General features: G+C 34.3%; 1 protein-coding gene across 3 annotated transcripts in view; it reads left to right on the top strand.

The window, feature by feature from the left end:
* The first annotated feature begins 1,687 nt into the window (after positions 1 to 1,687).
* The window catches only part of LOC106471846 (organic cation transporter protein-like), a 22,603-nt gene continuing 17,644 nt past the window's right edge, over positions 1,688 to 6,646 (top strand). Inside the window, exons 1-2 of one of the 3 annotated variants that reach the window (XM_022400458.1) lie at positions 1,688 to 1,887; positions 2,132 to 2,271. The gene's annotated coding sequence lies outside the window, so the exon portion shown is untranslated. Of the gene's footprint in view, positions 1,888 to 2,089; positions 2,272 to 6,646 lie in introns of those variants that run through there. The other 2 variants (XM_022400456.1, XM_022400457.1) reach the window with 2 other exon arrangements.

Raw genomic sequence — 6,646 nt, forward strand, 5'->3', positions numbered from 1 at the left:
TAGTATTACAAATAATTTTAGACATATTTCTATGTTATATTGCATTGTGAGTTTTCTTCGATTTATTAGCCATGCATGACGTATAGCTAATTATTAATATACCTAATTACTACTTATACTAAAGAAAAGAAGGATATATAGAAGATCATTATAATCTAACAACCTCTATCCACACACAATAACTGAAAAATATCTAAGATAAAGCCGGGAGTTTCGGAGACTTAATTTCTGCTCTGTGTTTCTTTTCAGCAGAAGAAACACCCCCTAGTGGCACAACAGTATATCTACGGACTTACAACGCTAGAAATCTGGTTTCGATACCCGTGGTGGGCAGTGAACAGATAGTCCATTGTGTAGCTTTGTGATTAAACAACAAACAAATAATCTAACGAAAAGTAACAACCGACGATATTTTCATTAGTATTAGCTCAATAGGAAATTAGTTTGTTTGTTTTGAATTTCGCGCAAAGCTACACGAGGGCTATCTGCGCTAGCCGTCCCTAATTTAGCAGCGTAAGACTAGAGGGATGGCAGCTAATCAGCACCACCCACCGCCAACTCTTGGGCTACTCTTTTACCAACGAATAGTGGGATTGACCGTCACATTATAACGCCCTCACGGCTGAAAGAGCGAGCATGTTTGGTGGAACGGAGATTCGAATCCGCAACTCTCAGATTGTGAGTCGAGTGCCCTAACCACCTGGCCGTGCCGGGCCATAGGAAATTAGTAATCAGTATTCCTAAATATTCATACATTAAATCATATGCCAAACCTGTTGTTGTTGTTTTTTTGTGTGTAAGTTTCAGCAATTTTCTACGAAATCTCTATTTACAGAAAATCTATTCCAAAACACAAGAGTGTGATGATGTAAAAAATGATTTATGTTGAAGCCGAGTTTAAATTTTCATATGTGGATTAACTGAAGTTCTGTTTTTATTTAAAATCGAAATAACTAAATCCGTATAAGTACTAAAATATCATAAAATCCAAAGTGTACGTGCTGTTAAACCCAATATGACGGTTTACAGTTTTGTATATCCTGCTTATGATTCTACTTTCTGAAAATCTTCTTTTTCACTGATGTCCATTGTATTATCAGAGTAATTTGTATTATCTCTTTTGTTTTATATAAAACAGTTCAATTTTCTAAATACAAAGAAGATTGTTGAAGTGTGTTGTGTCATTCAAGGTCATGTTGTACGCTACTTGTTCACTTTACATTTTATATAAGATAATACAACACCTACGTTTATGGGCGTGAAATATACTTTTAAGGAGTACATGAGCCATTTGATAAACAAACTCAACGCGCTGACCTAACTACTGAAGGTCCTGAAAGCTTTATTAACTCAAAGCTCAACATATATACCAAATACAAGTATTGGTTGTTTTGTTCATCGCTGTCATTGATCAAGTTTTCGTCTCAAATATACATCTATAAACATAGAAGAAATTGCAATTTATACAAAAATTCAGCACAAGTGAAAACGTTACTTTACTCTGTGAAGAACGAATAATTTCTGTAAGACGGTTGTCAAGGTGACTCCAACACTGAGAACAACCCAGATAACGATGTAATGTTACTAGTTGAATTTTATAAATCCTTACTGAAATATATGTCATATGCAAACGAAAAACCCTTTCTGAGAGACGCAAGACACAGACATCACGACAGGTAATACAGTGGTGTATGTACTAACCTTATCTAATCAGAGTTTTTTTGAATGAAGATTTCCACAATTGTCCAATTGAACCTAGTCAGGTAAGACATAATCTTTTTGTTTTGCTTTTAAGCCTGATGTTTTAGGAAAGTTACTGGAAAATATCCAAATCGATCACAAGATCAATGCAGTTAAGCGATCTCTTCTGGGATTTAAAGAAAATGGGTAAACGTTTCGTTGAATACTTTTCTATAATGCTTTTAAAAATAATTTTATCTAAACCTATTTTAGTCTGCTTGTTTTAATATTTTAGTATTTATAAAATAAAAAAGACACATAAGAAATGCACAACTTACTATAGACGGATGTTAAACCAATTCATTGTGTTAACATTTATATTCAAAGCATTTCAATTTTCTGTCTTGAACATATTTTCAATAACTGTGAAACCTTTTTAAAACCACTCTAGTGACCAATTGGATTTTAAGGAAGTGATCTATCTGTGTTACTTATATCTTCAAAAGATCACCAGTTTAGAAAAATGGGCAACACTTTTAAAAGTTACACCAAGATACCCGAAAACGAGGAAGAAAGGGAATCACAAGGAAGGTAAGGTTTTTAACTTTGATAAAGATATTAGCTCTCGTTACGTAACACAGCCTGCACTCTGAATATTTGAGAACATCATTTCTGGCTAATATAATATTTCATCAGTTTCGCTAAGCCTGAAAAGCTGTACAGTGAAGCTCAAGTTTTAAATCCTTGTTGGGTAATATATGTAATTATGTTCTGCGTGTTTGAAGAATGATTATTATGTTTATTGTAGTGTTTTAGGACATATATGGTTTTATAAGGTTGTCTTATTTACCTCCACGTGTTTTAGTTTCAATAATCTAATCAGTATAAGTAAAATAATATTAAAAGTAGACATTGTTGTAATTGGAATTAGGTTGGCTTACGTTACCTGTTTATTTTGTAGATTAAACGGAATTGATCAAATTCCTTCCATTTAGCTACTAAAACAAATTCATTTATTACAATTAAAGTATTCAGAGTTTTCTAGTTTTTCTCATTTTATTATCGAGTATGTAAATCACACGTTTCTGTCGATATTTTGTAACATTTCTAAAGAAAAATTATTTGCAATATTGGTGAAACATAAACTTCCAAATTCTTAGTCTTTTAAGACACAATGTAGTCACAAGTCTAATAGAAAAAGAAAATGTAAGCTGTGTACCTCTATTAAACGAGGGTGTAAAAACCCTTATATATATGGAAGAAGATGTACAGAAAGTGGCGGACTCTATACAAAATGTCGGGTCGCGAGTTCGAATACCATCACTGAACCTGTCTGCTCTTCCAGCCATGAGCGAGGGCTGAAAGGTGGGTAATATTGGCTAGCTAGCCTTCCCTCTAGTCTAACACTAGTCTAAACCAGTCAATAAACCACATAGCTACAAACCAATCAGCCGAACCAGCTATATAGGCAAATCATCCTGACCAGTTGTGTTGGCAAATCAGCCTGACCAGCTGTGTAGGCAAATCAGCCACCAGCTGTGTAGACAAATCAGCCTAAGCAGCTATGTAGACAAATCAGCCTGACCAGTTGTGTAGACAAATCAGCCTGACCAGCTGTGTTGGCAAAATTTCAGAAAGAGTTATAAGTACCAGTGTAAGTACAAACTTAGAAAGAAATTCAAAATTACCCGAAGTACAAAAAGGTTTCAGAAAATTTCGGGAAACCACTGATCACTTAGTTTGATTAACTGAAACAGTAATACAGTGCACTGTCACATGTTTTCTCAATATGGAGAGGGATTTCGATAAAAGTTGGCATTCACGTCTAAGGTTCCGGATGTTACACATGGAACTACAGCGAAGAATTATTAGCTGGTTGTCCATCTTCTTATATAATAGAAAATATCGGGTAAATGTAAAGAGCACATATTTAGAGTATTTTACTCCTACAACATGTTTGTATATAAGCGATATGCCACTCACCCACACAAATTTCTGTTTTGCTTCGCAATTTGAGAATAATGTAGCAATTTGGATGAGTTTCCAAACTCCCTTTATAGCAAGCACAAATGTATTAATAATGTAGCTGAATACTGCCAAAATAAAATAATAAAAATTAATAATGTACCAAAAATACAGGTTCTTACGTTCTCAAACTCCAATAAAGCTGGTAACCCCCCCCCCCCAGTGGCACAGCGGTATGTTTGCGGACTTACAACGCTAGAAACCGGGTTTCGATACCCGTGGTGGGCAGAGCACAGATGGCCCATTGTGTAGTTTTGTGCTTAATTACAAACAAACAAACACAAACCCCAGATTTACCAGGATGGAGTCCTTCTCTAGACTGCTACGTCGGAAAATTTTTTTAGACCTTACTTATGACTCGAAACTAACCTGGAAAACACATGTGAACGAATTCATCAACAAAATCTGAAAGCGAATGAACTACGTCAGGAGTCTATCTGAAAATAACACATGCTCATCATAGAGAAACTTATTAAAAATCTACAAACAATACATACAGTCGGTAATGAAATATGTCTGTCCGGTTGTAGAAACATTACATCCCACATAATTAGACAGGATTACAAACTATACAAAACTCAGTCCTCAAAACAGCACATAAAGTTTGATTCACAACAAATTCAGTTTTTCTACATAATTATACGAGAGTACAGTCAGTGTACGACAGACTCCTAAATAGATCTGTCACCAACTTCCAGAAAAGCTTAAACAAAAACGAACTCGTGCGTTCACTAGATCGCTATATCATGCATTATGTAAATAAGCCTAAGTTCTTCCCTTTAAATAAGTAAGGCAATCAGCCACCTACTGCTAGATTTATTAACCACATCATTTGTGTGGTGCATTCACTATGTATTATTAGGGTATTAGTGTTAAATACGTACAAAATATACTGCCAAATATACTGCCAAATGAACAAGCTTTGGAATATATGGAACTATTTGTGTAATGTGAGACTGTCTACATTCCAAGTGAAGCAAATTATGTGCCAGAGTAAATGTTCAACGTTCAATATATATATCGACATGACTCTGATATGGGTAACGTAATTATGATAGTTACTTTACATGAATACAGAAGCCTCATTTATGTGCTCTTAACTTAACTGTGACGACTTAAACGGATCACAGTAACATCAGTACCGGAGGGAAGAAGGGCTCTACATAGCACCTGATTCTCCCAGATCCTGATCAAGATGACCAATCAAGTAGATGTTTTATGTATAATGTAAATTTGAATATAACTGAAAGCTAGTTTGTCTAAGAGTCTTCAGTTTTCTTTTGCACATTGTAGCCTAAATTTTTTATATAAATTCGTTCAATGTTGTCTGCTTGGTATCTAACGTTAACACACCTACATACTTTGAATCAAGCTGTTTTGTTTGACAACAACGATACTGCATTGATCCATTGTTATTCCCTTATACTTATCATACTGTTTAATACTGTTGATTATCAGCACGTGATTTGAACATCTAAAATTCGGTACCTATCTCTAAAATAATGGATTAGCATTCTCAGATTGCCTTAGTTGTGACAAGTTACATACGAATTAGTGTAAATCAGAATTTGATATCTTTCAGGGATTCAAGGCGTAACGTTAGCAGGATATGATGTCATTTGTTGATTTGAGGAGTAAAGTTAGCAGGCTTTGATGTACTTTGGTGATTAAAGTAGGCTTTGATGTCATTTGGTGATTAAAGGAATGACTTTAGTAGGTTTTGATGTCATTTGGTGATTTAAGGAGTAACGTTAGCAGGTTTGATGTCTCTTGGTGGTTTACGCCATAACTTTAATAATGTTTTATATGCTGTGGCTATTTATGTGATATTAGCAAGGTTTGGGGTCCTTTAGTGTTTTAAGGCGTTACCTTAGCAAGTTTAATGTGTTTTGGTGAGTTACTGCGTTATATGAGCTAGGTTTGATGTTCTTCAGTGGATTACGCCGTGATTTTGGCAAGTTGTGACGTCCTTTGGTGGTTTACAGCGTGATGTTGGCGAGATTCAACGATCTAATAATATTAACTTCCGACCAGAATAAGCTACCCACTTATAACGAAACTAAAAATCAACCTGGTAACGAGCGTACTTAATTGAACATGATTCTTTTGCTAGGAACTACTTAAAGAGATTAGAATACATTTTTCATCAGTAAGGTAATCTTACAGTTAACGACATTTTCGACCATAATCCTAATAATATGTCACAACGTCGTCCAATGTAGGTGATTTAGATGAATCCTAAATACATTTATTAAAGTAACAGTATAAAATAATGTCTATAACAAAATTATAATGATAAAATTATGGTTTTTTTACGACATGACTTTGGCAGGTTTTAATATTCTTTGGTCATTTAAGGCGTGGTTGTGTCAGGTTTTGAAATCGTTTAGTGGTTTATAACCTGTTTTTCGAAGTGTTTTGATGTTCTTTGGCGGTATACAACGTGATTGTTTTAAAGATTTTGATGCTATTTGGTGGTTTATTCTGTGATTTTTATGGGTTTTGATAATTTATTATGAAACTTCAGATGAGAAATTATTCGATTAACGTACTTTATAGTATGTTAATAAATATACATTCTAACACGAGAAACAAGGAAGAATAGTTAAATGTGACTGAATATTCATTTTGTGAATATGGTATGCTTATCCATTCTATTGCGTTGTGAAATCTTGAATAAATCGACGAAAGAATTAAACTTCCAGACTAGACTAGGTTGATTGACTACAGAGACAAAGTCTTAGTCAGACTAGCCAGTTTTGAATCTATGGTAATATGCTATTCTTATAGTTAAATTCCTCTGTGGTTCAATTTAGTTTGGTGTGGCTGTTATATCACTAAGAACAGGGGTATGTGCTGAAACGGATGTAGTCCTAACTGTATTATAAATGATATAGCACAGAGCATAAAATAAACGATCACATCTTTTTTGAAAGAAATC

This window comes from Limulus polyphemus, unplaced genomic scaffold (assembly GCF_000517525.1).
Source record: "Limulus polyphemus unplaced genomic scaffold, Limulus_polyphemus-2.1.2 Scaffold4900, whole genome shotgun sequence".
NCBI lineage: Eukaryota > Metazoa > Arthropoda > Merostomata > Xiphosura > Limulidae > Limulus > Limulus polyphemus.